At 46.1% G+C, this 13,123-nt stretch overlaps 1 long non-coding RNA gene across 2 annotated transcripts in view; it reads left to right on the top strand.

Annotated features, from left to right (window-relative positions):
* Positions 1-1,378: 1,378 nt before the first annotated feature.
* Positions 1,379-13,123, top strand: part of LOC116645136 — a 60,053-nt gene continuing 48,308 nt past the window's right edge. The window contains exon 1 of one of the 2 annotated variants that reach the window (XR_004301910.1): positions 1,379-1,546. This is a non-coding gene — a long non-coding RNA (uncharacterized LOC116645136). The remainder of the gene's footprint in view (positions 1,547-13,123) is intronic. The other variant, XR_004301909.1, reaches the window with a different exon arrangement.

Raw genomic sequence — 13,123 nt, 5'->3', positions numbered from 1 at the left:
TTTGCCCTTAGGGGTAGAGTGGAGGGCTTCCTATAACGCAGATCACCCCACCTTCCTTTGAGGGTTTAGAGAGCACCAAGTGACAGATTGCCTCAGTGGTGCTTATCAGGAAATTCCTGACTACATTTCTGGCAAAGGTTGAAACTGCAGTTAGGTTGTGTTATTAAGCCTCGGTTTGGTGACTTGGCCAAAGTGACACCTGGCCAAAGTAACACCGTTTGGGGCCTATGGTTTTTCTTTTTGACAGGTCTAAAATCCCATAGTTTGAGAGGGAAGGACAATATATATGAAGCCTCCATAGCAGTGCAGGGAATAAGAGAGTAAAACTTTTTTTTTTTTTAAAGGAAGGAAGGAGAGGCTTTATTTGTTTAAGATTTTATTTATTTATTTGACAGAGAAGGAGAGAGAGCAAGCACACGAGCAGGGGGAGGGGCAGAGGCAGAGGGAGAAGCAGACTCCCCCGCTGAGCAGGGAGCCCGATGCGGGACTCGATCCCAGCACCCTGCCATCATGACCTGAGTGGAAGGCAGACGCTCAACCGACTGAGCCACCCAGGCGCCCAAGAGAGTAAAACTTAAATGAAATTCAATCAGCAAGAAGCCAGGGAGGAGATAAAAAGTGGTTCTCAAACTGGGACCTCCATGGGATGTTAAATTCTCACTTTGAAGCTGATGGTCTACACCAGTCACAGAGGTATAGGTCCTCCCCATAGCAAGGAAGGGGAGGACCTTAGAGAAAAATCTGTTTCTTAAAATGAGTAACAAAAAAATCTTTGCAAGTAGGACTCGCAGGTTTTTCCTCGACTTTGCTCTGGGAGTGTTTCGGTCATTTCTCTCGCTGTTGGAACAAAAGAAGACCTTTAGGACGGGAAGTCTGGGCCTGGGCCCGAATGGATGAGGTCTGACTACGTTCTCTAGCAAAGGCTGCACTACTTGCGGTGACGTTTATGAGGAAATGTTGCCAGGGAGCCTCCCAGTTAGCCACGGCCCCAGTCCTCTCAGGTACAGCTCGGGAACTAAACCCCCGAACTGTGTGGGTCTAGTCCAAGAAGACACCAGGAGGAGCGGCCTACAGCGAACCCTGGCTGAGCGGGATGCAGCGGGGACACAGGGCCTGCCTTCCAGGCACCTGCACCAGCGGCGAGGGGGTACCATCTGGAGTCTTGGCGAACCGATCCAACCTGAAACGAGCGCCTGTTGGCAGTCTCAGGTCCACCCCAGCCCAGAGGCGGGCGCACGGAAGCCAGACGCCCACCTCCGCTTCCCGACTAGCCGACTGACCCGGAGCGCTCCCGGAGGCGCCCAGAGGCCTGCCGGCTGGGGGTGGGGCTCGTGCTGTGACGCCGCCCCCCGCCTCGCCCCGCCCCGCGCGCGTTGCCCGGGTGATCAGGTGACTCGGAGCTCGCGGCGCTCACGGCAGCCGTGACGTCAGGCGCGCCGCAGCTTTTCTCTCTCCCAGGGGCAGGTGCGGTGCATCTGGTGCGGTCTCCTCTAGTCGGATCAGATCTCTACCAAGCCAGTGCCCTACGGGTTCGAGAAGAGGAGAGGTGAGTCGGGGCGGACGCAGGCCCAGCCCAGCTGGAACCGGGGAGCGGGTAAGGCGCGGGCAGGGCCCTTCGGAGGTTTGGCGCGCCAGCGAGCTCCCCAAGGAGCACCCCTAGAGCGGCAGGCACCGGGACGGGATGGACCGACTTAGGATGGGGTGTGCGCAGCCCCCGGGGAGGGGCCGGGAGCCGGCCCAAAGCCCGCCCGGGAGCCCCGCGGCTGTTCATCCGGTTCTGGGTCGCCGCGCCGCTCCTGGAGGCTGGGAGGCTGGGAGGGTGGAGATCCTGCGCCGCCCGGCCGGCCGGCCTCTGGGCCGTGGTGTGAAGGGGCTCCGCATTTCAGCGGGTCTCGCCACGCCCGGATTCGGCGTGCTGCGAGCGGGGCTCGCCACACCCGGTCCCGGGGGACTTGTGCGGGAGGCTTCTGCGGCTCTTCGCCTTGGGCTGCGATTTCTGAGGCGCTGCCGGGGGCCGGGAGGCCGCTCGGGAGCCCCACGGGTGGGAGCAGAGGCCGGGGTGTTCAGAGAAGGTGTTGGGGGGTGATTGGGATCTCAGTGGACCTGTTGGTGTAGGTGAAATCTGAGTGGAGTCCTGAGGGGTGGGGACTAATGTCCCCGCAGCGGTTGGGGGTTGGAAGAATAGAGGGAGGGAAAGAGGACCTCCGCGGAAGGAGACCGTGAGCCTTGTGCTGGAGGTAAAGGAAAGACGACTGTTGGGTGGGTGACTGGACCGAGGGCTAGGGCTGTTTTGGGAAAAAAAGTTTGGAGAATTAGGTTAGGGCTGGTTAGGAAGAACTCTTTTGAGTGCCCAGCTGGGGCTTGTGTGCTGTGGGGAGCCACTGAATCGTGAGCTGGATTGAGGTAGGGGGAACGCTGGGATGGGGAGACACAGGAGGCTGTTGGAACAGCCTGGGAAAGAGGTGACAACGCCTAGAACTCTGGTCTGATGGGATTCTGCGACCCCTGCTTATGAAAAATATAACGAGGACGCAGGCAGCCAGGTGCCATTGTTAGATTAAAAAATCCTCGTCAGAAAAAGGAAGCACCCAGCTGCAGCTCATTTTCTTACTGCCTTTTTTTTTTTTTGGTAATTCCTATACCAAAGGTGGGGCTCGAACTTAAAACTCCCAGATCAAGAGTTGCACCTCTACTGACTGAGCTAGCTTTGTCCTCCTCTTGTTGTCACTTTTGACTGGATTTGATGTCTACCTGTGAGCTTTCCCCCCTCAGTAAGCACGGAGGTTGTACTGTCCACAGAACTTGGCCTTCAGAAGTTTCAGAGTATCTTAAAAACACTCATTATCCCCAAAGTGAAAGCCAAATGCCAAGTGATTGGTAGGAGAGTTAATGGGGGCAGGTTATTAAAGGATAATCTATGCCCAAAACATGAATATGGAACATTGGGGAAACTGAAAGGAGTCTCATGTTTTTTGTTAATTGCAGAACTAAGAGGGCCCTTCCCCTTGTGGGCTTCTCAGCTTAAGGCTGTTTAAGTGTTAATTGGCCATTTGTCTTACCTTCCTGAGAAACAAGTGGGTTTTTTTTAATTAATTAATTTATTTGACAGAAAAAGGGATAGCAAGAGAGAGAGCGCACGCACAAGCGGGGAGCGCCAGGCAGAGGGAGAGGGAGAAGCAGGCTCCCCACTGAGCAAGGAGCCTGATGTAGGGCTCAATCCCTGGACCCTGGCATGACCTGAGTGGAAGGCAGATGCCTAACCGACCGAGCCACCCAGGCACCGCCAAGTTTTTGTTTTTTGTTTTTAAGAGAGAGAATGCGAGTGGGGTAGGAGGGCAGAGAGAGAGGGAGAGAGAGAATCTCAAGCAAGCTCCAGGCGGAGCTCCATGCAGGGCTTGTTCCTGTGACCCTGAAATCATGACCTGAAGAAATCAAGAGTCAGATGCTTAACCAACTGAGCCACCCAGGCCTCCCGAGAAACAGGAAATTTTGATTATTTAAGAGTAATGATTTGCTGATTTATGGTTTTTTCCCAGGTCTGGAATTTGCTGATTCTGTGACCTTAAGAAAAAACAAAACAGAACACTGCTGTCCATTTTATACTGAACCTTAGCAATTTATGTTTTCTGGGAGGATGTGAAATGGCTGAACCTTCCCACCAGTTTGTTTTATGTTTGCTGCAGAAAATAGAATTGGACCTCTAGGGATCCTGTACAGTAAAAGGTAGTTTAGGGAACTGCCGGGAACTTGGAAAGGTGGCCGCAGCTGGTTTGTGCGGCGCAGACCAGCAAAGCGCTCAAGGGAGGGCAAATCCAGGGGGGTGGCACTTGGGGAAAATGAACCTCCCTTTAGACCAGTGAGGCCATTCTCTGTAAAATAAGTATTACAATAGGTCACCTGAGCAATGGGCGTTTACCACACATTACTACTTCCTGAAGAGTTGTTCCTCATAGTAAGTGGTAGGGCTTGTTATGATAGTAATTTTTAAGGGTCTTTGCAGGAGTCGTATAATATTTAGAATCTCTGGAGGTTAGATCTCTTGGCCACATTTAAGAAGAATTGTTAATCATTTTCTAAATCTCTTCGGAAGTATTTGAACCAGCCAACTAATCATGCTTCCTTTGGAAAGAAACGGCCCACCCCCCCATCCCCACCCCCCCAAACACTATAACTATGTGCTGTCAGCGCCATTAAGTAGGGCAAGAGTTTTGGGAAATTTTCTACCCCACAAGTTTTCCCATTGGTAGAGAATATGACTTCATTGTCAGGAAAAATATTTTCGTGTGTTTCCCTAAACATAAGTATGATACACACCAGGGCTGGCTCTTCTGTGTTGAGGAACAGGAATGCTCTCCGTTAAGGGGCTAGGAGCCAGGGTGAAAGGCAAGCCTGGGGTACAGGCCAGAGACTGAGCCAGGGAGAATTCTCAGCCTTGGCCTTTGTCACCCAAGGCCCTGGGCAGGGCTCTCCTTTCTTGGGAGAGAAACATTGCTCGACCTTGAAACGGGGTCAGGACTCCCTTCCCAGAAGTACCAAGGAGAATTAATGAGAGGCTTATATGAAATTTGAGTTCCTCCAAAGCTGAATCTTTTAATTCTTGGATGAATGGTGTATTTTGAGATGTAGTAAAATAAAAAAGAGATGGACATTCTAAATTTTTGTGAAAGCAGACTCTAAGGTATTCTGTTGTTTTTTTTCTGGGGTATTTGGGCTTGGTTATCGATAAGCCTATAATCAAGATCTGGAGGCCTGAGGGTAAATGCATGTTTGTGTTTCATAAGGAAATCATTTCAGATGGTTCCTGACTCTTTCTTGGTTCTCTTAGAGTCCCTAGAGTAAGCCGGTAACTTAGCCAGGTGTGGAGCTTTCTGGAGCTTTCTACCCAGTATCCTTTCAACTCTAAAGGAGTTATTATGCTCATCAGAGGTAAAAGTGGATAATAATGCTTCCTAAATTAAATGAGGAATAAATAGTCATCTTTTAAAATTCCTGTATCCTATGTCAGTCCACCAGTCCTGCTACTCAGATAGGTGTTTACTGATGTGCCCAGGAACTCTACAGAACTACAATATCCATCTCTTAGGCTTCTGTCATTTGTTGGCTAGGCATGGTTTTCACATGAGGGAATTCTGATGGGAGAGGCTTCTTGTTTTTCTCAGGCAGCGCTGAGTTACAGGCCTCCAAGCTCCCAGCGCTTGGCCAAGGCTACTAATTGGCTTGGCTATAAAGTGGGAGTCAGCAATTAAATAGCAGTATAGAAGCCAGGGGATTGGGCATGAGTTGACCCTCCAGCCAAAAAGGTTCACACCACTTCGTGCACTATTTACAAAGGACTGTTCAAAAGGAAGTGAACTTGGAATGATTTCTTATGTAGTTTTTAGGAGACATAGGTGGAATATTAGTATTGATTTAGGCCTCAGAACCAGACTTAGGAAACTGGATGGGCCCTCACTTCTAAAGCAGAGGAGACGAATGGCTTGAATCCAGTCTCTATGGACATTAAGCCTGTGGTATGACTTTGCCAAAAACAAGGGATGATTTATGTTTTTGTGAAGCCTTTCAATTAAATGGTTTAAGGCAGTGTTGGTAGTCATGGTGGGAAGAGAGTTTGATCTACCTGAATTTACTCATTGGGGAATAATGCTGTATTCATACTGCCTATCATTAGTTTTCCGATTTATGCTAAAGAATCATTAGTCGGCCCCAGAGAGTTGGCCCAGAAAATACATCATTACTGAGAACTATCAGACCACATGGTCTCATTGTTCAAAGAAAGCTGGTGATGGGGAACAATTAACTGCAAAGTTATTTAGGAAGAAGATGACCTGGGAAGAGGTGCTAGACTTCTGCCACATTAATTTTTTTTTTTTTTTAAGTAGGCTCCACACCCAGCATGGAGCCCAGTGTGGGGCTTGAACTCACGACCCTGAGATCAAGACCTGAGCTGAAATCAAGAATCAGATGCTTAACCAACTGAACCACCCAGGCACCCCTGACATATTACATTTTTAATGCTGTGCACAGTGCTTTACCAGTCAGCTTTCACTATCGGGACCTTGGGCAGGATCATTCGGGGGGCATATGTCAGCACAAAACCTCAAGATCAAGAGTAGCATGTTCCATTGACTCAGCCACCCAGGGGCTCTATCCATATCTTGCCTATTATAAATAATGCTGTAATAAACATAGGGCCCATATAGCCTTTTGAATTAGTTTGTTTCTGTTGGGTAAATATCCAGTGGTGAAATTACTGGATCATATGGTAATCCTATTTTTAACTTTTTGAGGAACCTCCATACTGGTTTTCAGAGTGGTGCACCAGTTTGCATTCCCACTAACAATGCATGAGGGCTCCTTTCAACATCCTCACCAACACTTGTTATTTCTTGTTTTTTGTTTTTGATTATTTCTTGTCTTTGACTCTAGCCATTCTGATGAGTGTAAGGTGCTACGTCATTGTGGTTTTGATTTGCATTTTCCTCATAATGAGTGATGTTGAGCATCTCTTGAAGTGTCTGTTGGTCATCTGTATGTCTTCTTTGGAAAAATGTCTCTTTAGGTCCTCTGCTCACTTTTTTAATTGGATTTGTTTTTCTGGTGTTGAGTTGTATAAGATCCTGTGTGTGTGTGGTTTTTTTTTTTAGATCTTTATGTATTTTGAATATTAATCCCTTAATCGGATCAATCATTTGCAGGTATCTTTTCCTTTTCAGTAGTTTTTATTGATGGTTTCTTTCACCTGCAAAAGCTTCTTATTTTGTTGTAGTCCCAATACTTTAATTTTGCTTTTGTTTTGCTTGCCTGAGGAGACTATCAAGAGTGTCAGAGAAATTACTACCTATGTTTTGTTTTAGGAGTTTTATGGTTTCAGGTCTCACATTTAAATCTTTAATCCATTTTGAGTATTTTTGTGTATGCTAAGAGAGTGGTCCAGTTTCATTCTTTTGCATGTAGCTGCCCATTTTTCCCAGCACCATTCGTTGAAGAGACTGTCTTTTTCCCATTGTATATTCTCGCCTCCCCTTTGTTGTAAATTAATTGACCATATAAGCATGGGTTTATTTCTGGGCAGATGCAGCTTTTTTTTTTTTTTTTTTTTAAACTCATCAGTGCCCTCCACTACTTTGAGCCCCTTGTCTTCCTCATATATTGTAGCTCTTTGTGGATGTTACTGACAGAAATCTGGAGTTACCTGGCATTTGCTTTTTTGAACCTTGGTTGGCCTTATTGCCTTTGCTCTAAAAGTCCAATGAAGATGAAGAAAGGAGGGGAGACCTCACTGCTTGGGGCAGCTGTGGTCTCTTAGGGCGGCCCACACGGGCACAATGGTAGGCAGCAGTGACTCTTGCTGGTGTGAAGTGACATTGTCTCTCGCCCATGAAGAGGCGCCCCCGCCGCGCCGACTGGGCTGCTGCTCTTCTCTGAGGGTCAGGAGAGCGTGCTAATGGCCGAGCAGAGCCCCGGCTGGCCTGGGAGCCGGCAGGAGCCAGGAGTGCTTAAATTGCCAGCGCATTAAGCGGTAGGGGCCTCTTTCTGAGCCATCGGGATTTCAAGTTTCCCACGAAGCCTAATCTAATGCTCTGGGAGGGGGCAGGGGAGCCAGTCTTTCAGGGGCTGTGCTGGTGGGGGACCTGGCCTGGGAAGTGGCCTTATCAGGCTTGTCGGGAGGGATGGACCTGTCCCTTTCTAGTGTGTCCTCTCAACTTGGCAGGGGGCAGAGTTGGGTCCTTCTCCTCTCTGTGCTCTAACCTATCCTTTCATGTCCCCAACTCACTTTCTGTGTTAATAGCCTTCTTCCCTTTTTCTGTCCCTTCTGTTCACTGCTGCTTTCTCTTTCCCTGCTCCCTCTTGCTGGGCCTCATTTTCTCTTCCATTGTCACTTTGAGGGCTGGCTGTTTGAAATTCCAGAGTTACAATGCTGTCCCATATGTCCCAGTGACTAGATGTAATTCAGAGGTCCCCAACCTTTTTTTCTGAGGAGGAGCCAACCTTCACTTCCCCACTGACTCTCAGATAACATCCAAGCTGGGTTACTGACCAGAGCCCCCGAGCTGAGTGGTTGGATGAGGCTGGAGGTGTCTTTCTCCCAACTAGGGGTCCCAGTGGTGTGGGGAGGAGGAAGGTGGTCAGGATTTGCTAGCATTATAGGGAGCTGTCAGACAAACTGAGGTCCACCATTGGGGAGTCCTTCCAGAAGCTGAAGGCAGAAGTCAGTCCTATATCCAGGCAGACCTGTGGTTTCTGCAGAGGACCATACAAGACTAATAAAGGCTGGAAAAGGGGCCCTTGGTGAGATGGTCTTGGAACCCATGAGACTGTTTGCAACTTTCGATCCTGGTCTGGAGCTGGGGTTTTCCAGGTGGTGACTAGAACAAAATGTTTTCTCAGTGGTAAAAGTTAGATAGTTGTTGGAAGCATGGCTTTCTACTTAGTGAGTTATGAAATGGATTATTTTCTCCTAAAAGCCATGTGGCAGACTTTCCCCAAAGATGATCAGCAGGGGTTTTAACCTTCATTGTTAAATATGTGTGGAAATGTATATATAAAAAGAAAGTACAGTTAAATGAATAATTATATTCATTAATATAACTGTAATGTATTCAGGTTTAGAAATAGAACTTTATTTTTAAACCCAGATGGGGTAATAGAATGTGTTGTGTTGCAATTTGCTTTTTTCAGGGTCTTGGAGCCTTTCCATATTAGCACATGTAATTCTACCTCATTCTTAAGGGCCAAATAGGAATGCCATGGTTTGTAAGTTCCATGGTTTATTTATTTAACCATTCCCATATTGGTGGCCTTTTGGGATTTTATACATTGTGTGTGTGTTTGTGTGTGTGCGTGATGTGTTATATAGCTATAATAAACAAATGCTGTAGTATCTGTGGAGAGGGTTTAAAATTGTGTGTATAAAAATTTTTTTTTTGCATACCAGAACTAGTGTTTATCTGTAAGATAAAATCCTAAAGGTGGAATTGCAGGTTCAAAGAACAGGGTGTTTTTATTTATTTAAGGTTTCACTTAAAAACATGCTTTTTTTGAAGAGTACGAAAGAAAACAGGATTGTCCCTAAGTAAAAAGAAAGGATGTTTCAGGGCACCTGGGTGGTTCAGTCGGTTAAGCATCTGCCTTTGGCTCAGGTCATGATCTCAGGGTGCTGGGATCGAGCCCCACATCGGGCTCCCTACTCAGCTGGGAGTCTGCTTCTCCTTCTGCCCCTCCCCCTGCTTGTGTGTGCACTCTCTTTCAAATAAATAAATAAAATCTTAAAAAAAAAAAAAGGGTGTTCTCCAAACATTAGGGAGGAATGGGATACCAATGCCTGGGCAGCTTAGATAGGCTATTTGAGTTGTTGATAGACCTTTTGATGTAGCAATTATTTCTTTAAGGACCATTTAATAAATGTTGTAGATGTTAGATTTTATAGAGCAACAGGTTTGGATCCAGCCAGAGGTTCTTCACAGACATCTTTATACAAACAATTTCAGCGGATATGTTACCCTCTCTTGAAGGGAACTTCTCTGGATTCCCTCAAAGTCTCTAAGGCTGGAAGAATGCTAAAATCTACATACCGAGTTTAATGTTGGAGGGAGGCAAGATTGATTGGCTATTCATCATTTCTTTTTTTTTTTTTTTAAAGATTTTATTTATCTGAGACAGAAAAGGGGAGGGGAGGAACAGAGGGAGAGGGAGAGAGAATCTCAAGCCATCTGCGCCCTGAGCATGGAGCCCTACTTGGGGCTCAATCTCACGACCCTGAGATCGTGACCTGAGGTGAAACCAAGAGTTGGACACTTGGCTGAGCTGCCCAGGTGCCCCAACTGTAGTCATATTTTCAAATAATGTTGAGCTACCGTGGATTAATGTGGGATGACTTTTCAGACTTTATTACTCCTAATCTAATGTATCAGGACAAGTTGAGTGTGCTTACATCTTTTTGTTAGCTTAATGTTGGGGATGGTGGCTTAAAGCAGTTACCTGAATGGCATTAGCAAAGCATATTAATAAATAGTTTGTAGGGTTTTAGGCTCCTTTGTAGTTTGTATGTCAAAAACGAAGGTCTTCATTGCTCTCGGACAGTGCCTCCAGAGATGGATGGTCCACTATTACTTTTTTTCCCTTTCATGTGAGTTTTGATGCCCTTGTTCAGTGAAAGGTGCCATTTCTGAGCTCTGTGTCATTATATCCTCCACAAAGAGGCCACAAGCCAGAATATTGATACAAAAGACATGCTCTAATATTCACTCACTGATTTTGTGAGGACAGCTCAGTGCCTAGTAGAACTCTGGCAAACAGAAGATCCTGAATGAGGTAGGGGATGGCTGATAATATTTGGGAGGTCGACACCAGAATGGGTATTTTGACGATGCTGAAGTAACATTACAGGTTATATCCTTCCAGCCTGCCCCCCAAAGAAAAGCAACTTAGGAAATGGTAACAGAGGAAAATGTGTTGGAAATGGTGAGCAAGTTACAAAATCACAGATCTTGCCCATGTTGTGATCATTGTTAACTCTAAGAGGTTACCTACTGTTGGTGGTGTTGGGCGTGTCACTACGGTCTTTAAAAGGTAAATCCCTGGGGCGCCGGGTGGCTCAGTTGGTTAAGCGTCTGCCTTCGGCTCAGGTCATGATCCCAGCGTCCTCGGATCGAGCCCGGCGTCGGGCTCCCTGCTCCACAGGAAGCCTGCTTCTCCCTCTCCCACTCCCCCTGCTTGTGTTCCCTCTCTTGCTGTCTCTCCCTCTCTCTCTGTCAAATAAATAAATAAAATCTTAAAAAAAAAAAAAAAATTAAAAAAATGGTAAATCCCTGTGGTTGCTCTTCCTCGCGGCTCCTGTGTCACACTGTCCGGGTCAGGAGTAGGTTCTTCCTAGGTGCAGGCCCATGGTTCTAGAATGCTCATTTTGTGGTTGGGGCTTTGGGGTTCCGGTTGAGGCCGCTGCTTCTCCTCTCTGCTCGTTGCACATGTGTGTCACACAACTTCCCGTCCTAGGGGGGGCATCCAGGCAGGCTTCTTGTACCCGTTCCTGTAAAATTGCAGAACTCATTAAGGTGACCGGCCAAAGTGAATTTTGTATAGTCTGAATAGCCAAACTGTCCTCACTATACCCTAGAAATTTGGAGAACTTCCAGCATTTTCCATCTGATGCAGTAACAGAGAAATGGAAACGACCGTTTCATTTTTATGGTTAGCAGTACTGAAGGGCAAGAGCAAGCCAGCTAGGGTTTGTTCTCTCATATCCCTGGGGCCAGGCTGTCTCGTCCTTCATATTGTTGAATGTTGTTTATTGATGAATAAACAAATGATGAGATTTGCCAAGAGCATCAGACAAGCAAGCATAAGTAAAGTTACGTGAATCCTTTTACAAGAGGTAGTAAGTATAGAAAAGGAAGCCACAGGGGCACCTGGGTGGCTCAGTCAGTTAAGCGTCTGCCTTCGGCTCAGGTCATGATCCCAGAGTCCTGGGATCGAGTCCTACGTTGGGCTCCTTGCTCAGTGGGGAGCCTGCTTCTCTCTCTCCCCCTCCCCCCTGCAAGTGATCTTTCTTTCTCTTTCACTCTGTCTCTGACAAATAAATAAAATCTTTAAACAAAACAAAACAAAAAAAAAGGAAGTTGCAGTGATCCTGAAAGTCTATTCTTAGCAAGGCCTTTTGTGAGCTGATGCTTGGCCTGGTCTCATCTGTCTACTTAGGCCATAATGAACTCACAGGTTTTTGTCTCTGACCAGAGGGTGAAGGTTGAGTAGTCGGATTTCTGTTTATGCTTAACTCTCAGTGTGATAATCACTTCCTCCCAGAAGCTCTCCCTGACTTTCCTGATCTGTCGTCTTTACTTTGAGCTCCGCTGTACTAAGTGCTTCCTCTCTCTTAGCTTGGTTTCATAATTGCTGATGTTAATGTCTGCCTCTCTCACTAGTCCCAGTAGAAGCAGTCTCTTGCTTACTTTTATCTCCATAGTGCCTAGAACCACTGGTGCTGGGTCATAGTGGGTGCTTCTGGAAGTATTTATGGAATGAACAAATGACTACATGAACGGAATAAACCAACACGTCAGTGCTAAAATTTAATGAAAACTGTAAACCTGAGAGGACAGAGCAGCACAAAACCAGTAATTCTAAAGCTTTTTTTAGCCCAACAAACCATACCCAAAATTATGGGTACGAGAATCAAGAAAAAATGAGGGACCTAGAATATAAATCTTTTTACAAAGATCCTGTTAAAAGACCAGCTAATGAAGGAGTTAAAAAAAAAAAAAAAGACACCAAGGGAGGTCGTTAGAGTAGATAATTTTATAAATTCTGAAGGAGTATTTATAAGGATGGAAGGATAAGCATGACTTCTGGCTTTGACGATAAGAACAGTTTCAAGGTGGGGGAAGTCTCCATGCAATCATGAGAATTTCCTTCTTTTTTTAACCCCATGTCTGGTACTCAGACAAGTGACATCTTAGTTTGAAGCAGAAAGAAGACACCTGAAGAACTTAAGTAGCTGAAGTATCTTGTGAAAAAAGAATCATAATTACAGAAATTACTGTAAAAAGCAGGGAAGAGCAGATATAAAATCAGTTACCAACAAGGGTTAGATGAGTAGTGGGACGGGATATCGGGGTGCTGCAAGTGGGTAGATAGGAGGTCTGCAGAGGCAGGCTAGCGGTTAAGAAAAAAGTGAACAGCATGAAAATATCCAAAAGCACTAAGAGAACTTTTTTTTTTTTGACTGTATAGGTTCCCTTCTTGAAACTTTCAGAAATACAGAAGAATATAAGTAAATAACAATTGCCCATAATTGTAGCACCCAGGGAAAACCACTATAAATGTTTTTTTCCTCCTAGCCAAATTCTGTCTGCTGTTACCGTACAACTTAAAGTGTGAAAATCTTAATGTACAACTCAATGAGTTTGTAGTATTCATGTAAACATGACTCAGCTCAAGATGTAGAACATTTCCATCATTCCAGAAGGCTCCCTTTGTGCCTCTTCCAGTCAATATCTGTAGATTCCTTTTGGCTGTTCTCAAACCTCATATAAATGGAATCATACAGTGTGAAGTCTGTTGAATCTGGCTCCTTTTACTACTCATCATCGTCTGTGAGATTCATCCACGCTGTTGCATGGAGTAATTG

This window comes from Phoca vitulina, unplaced genomic scaffold (assembly GCF_004348235.1).
Source record: "Phoca vitulina isolate PV1807 unplaced genomic scaffold, GSC_HSeal_1.0 scaffold32, whole genome shotgun sequence".
In the NCBI taxonomy this organism is placed as follows: Eukaryota; Metazoa; Chordata; class Mammalia; order Carnivora; family Phocidae; genus Phoca; species Phoca vitulina.
Note: the sequence above shows the minus strand (reverse complement) of the source record. Positions and strands in the feature narration are given on the sequence as shown.